Raw genomic sequence first — 2,969 nt, forward strand, 5'->3', positions numbered from 1 at the left:
GAGAGAGAGAGAGAGAGAGAGAGAGAGAGAGAGAAATTAGAAACTACTTTAAAAATTAGAAATACAGCTTTTTATATAGGCTCAAAAGATTGACTTGACTACATGCTGATAATTTTATGATCAAGGAGGTGACTAAATTTGACAAAACTTGAAATTTTACTATATAATTTGTGGTAGAGAAATTGACTTTTCAGAACATAATTGATTCAAATGTAATATTCTGTAACAGTAGATTCTTCCAATATAACCAAGTGGGGAAAAGCATATTGAAACGTTTAGTGAAATGAAAAGCAATATAAAATGTTAGTTCTTAGATTATGTGTTTATGTCTGTGTGTGCACGTATAATATCAAATTGCTATTATAATTAGCTCGAGTCTAAGTTGATACTATCATAAAATCAATTTTGGAATTCTTACAAGAACGGTTTACTATACAAAAATTATAACCTGCCATGATAACATGAGAATGTATCATTTTATTTTACTGATGACAACTTTATACAAAAATATGTTGTATTTAGAAGCTGGAATGACAAAGATAACAGAAGAAAAGTCTAATAATTTTTGCTTTCTCTTTTTCTGTTACTATTCACTAATATATCATTTCTTTTCTTAAATTGTTTACATTATTTAATTTAAATAATTTATTTAAAATTATCTTAAAAATTAAAAGCTACACAAGTTGTTACATGAAACAATAGACTTTATGTTTGATTTTAAGGTATGTACTATATATGATAACAATAGCATGGGAGTGAGGAAAGCTATACTTACAAATTTCCTATATTTTATGAGAAGTAATTCATTATCAACTTAAAGTAGATTTTGGTAAGTGTACACCAAAAAGTTACACAAAGAAGTATTGTTAAAGGTCAATAGAGGAATCATATGATATACTAATTATTGCGTTAAATTAATTGAGTAACAAAACCAAAAAGACTAAAGAAAAAACATAAGAAAAAAAAGAACTCAGACAAAAATAAAATACTATCTAATGGTACACCTACATTCAAGCATATTAACTTTTACATTAAATATGAAAGATAAACACTCCAAACATATGAAAGTCAGTCAGATTGGATCAAAAGAGCAAGATTCAATTATATGCTATCCATAAGATATATACTTTAACTTCAAAAACAAAAATATATTGGAAGTGAAAAGATGAAAGAAAATATACCATAAAAAGAGAACTGTAGTACTTATATTAACATCTGACAAACAAATTTCAAAGAAAAGAATATTATTAGACATAAAGAGGGACCTAATAAAAATGTTAACAAAGTAGAAAGAAATACAATTTTAATGCATCTGAACCTAAAAATATAGCAGAAAAACAAAAAGCAAAAATTGACAAAATTTAAAGGAGAAAAGTAAGTTTAGAAAGAATACTTAAAGTTGTCTTTTTTCACAGACTGCATGATGTCTACATAGAAAATCTAAGGAATCTATTGAAAAAGTTATTGCATAACTATAAATGAACTCTCACATTTTAGCCTGTCTTTAAAAGCATTCTTCACAACTTCACAGTTTTCTTAGAATTTGTGATATTTAGGAGTAAAAATAAAAGATAAGCATTATTATAATCCTTGAGTACTTCAAGTCCTTCAGCAAAGAGTTTACATTACATGTTGATTTTATTATTATCGGAAGTCACAAATATATGTGACCAAAAGACCCAAAAGAAGTAAAATCAGAAAACATTTGTGGAGGAATGTGCTGAACATAGGAAATTGAGGTGCCAACACTTTGATAAGCCACCTAGATTTTATACCTCCACTTCTACAACTTTAATTGCTACGTAATTTAAGGATGTCCTTTTAATTCTCAGTGCCCCTCTGTTCATTCCTTTTCCAACAAAATCATGCCACATTTGCACTATCCCCAAAGCCATTCTTCAATATTTTTGGCCATTTCACATGAGACAACAAATCCCAGAATGTTTTCCAGACAGTATATGGAGAATATTCCAAGTTACACTGCCAGCGATGAAGTGCTGAAAATACAAGCATCTGTGCCAAGGAAGGGTACTCTGAGGCCAAAAAGCCCCTAGGAAGTATTAATGATATAGACACTTAATAAACAATTCCAGAGCTGGTATTTGCTGAGGAAAGACAATCCATGTTCTCTAAAGTAGAATAATAAACATGGATTTTAAGAGACAGTTGATGGCTTGGACCATGACTCTCTTAAATCCATTGGGTTTTTTGGCTAGCACTGAAGTGAATGTTGAACTTGAAAATTCTGAAAAATGTCTTGACTCAGTTATAATTATAATTTGTTTCTTTCCAGTCGAAGTGAAAGGTACACATAGGAACAAAATGCAGAAATTTTAAATCTGTCTCTACTCCTCAAATCTCAATATCACCTTTTGCCCCATTTTGGACACCAGTGTTTGTATGGTTTCACTTAGATCGTTGGTCGACACAGTAAATGTCAAAAGCAAGAACAAAGAAATTGTAATATTTACCTAAAAGTTCATTCCTCCAAAATGTCAGCATTCTTTTCCCAAGGATAGTAATTGGAAGAACAAATAAAAATGTGTTGAAGTCAAATTCTTTCATTTTATATTTCTTTTATTTGTAATCCAGAATCTAAAATAGAGTTTCTTTCTTTTTTAAAACATAGGGAAGATTCTTATGTACTATTAATTTTTTTGCATCTGGAAAAAAAGGAACTGTTAAATGTTAGCAGTGACCATTTGTAAAATGCTTACAATTTGCTAGATATCTCCCTGACATTTTATTTAATCTTCATTACAGTCCTTCATATCAGTACCATCATAAGCTCCATTATATAGATGAGGAAACTAAGTATTAGAGAAGTCAAATAACAACCTAGGAAATGGTAGAGTCTGGATAAGAACCCAGGCATTCTGGCTCTAGATACTGTGTTCCAAATAGCTATGTTTAATGAAGGAGGAGGAGGAGGAGGAGGAGGAGGAGGAGGAGGAGGAGGCGGCGGAGGA

The 2,969-nt window shown here is 30.4% G+C and overlaps 1 protein-coding gene across 2 annotated transcripts in view; it reads right to left on the reverse strand.

Annotated features, from left to right (window-relative positions):
• The window catches only part of EPHA3 (EPH receptor A3), a 338,669-nt gene that overhangs the window by 160,347 nt on the left and 175,353 nt on the right, over positions 1 to 2,969 (reverse strand). The gene's annotated exons all lie outside the window — the stretch shown is intronic.

The sequence above is a fragment of the Pteropus vampyrus genome, unplaced genomic scaffold, assembly GCF_000151845.1.
Source record: "Pteropus vampyrus isolate Shadow unplaced genomic scaffold, Pvam_2.0 Scaffold26, whole genome shotgun sequence".
Lineage (NCBI taxonomy): Eukaryota > Metazoa > Chordata > Mammalia > Chiroptera > Pteropodidae > Pteropus > Pteropus vampyrus.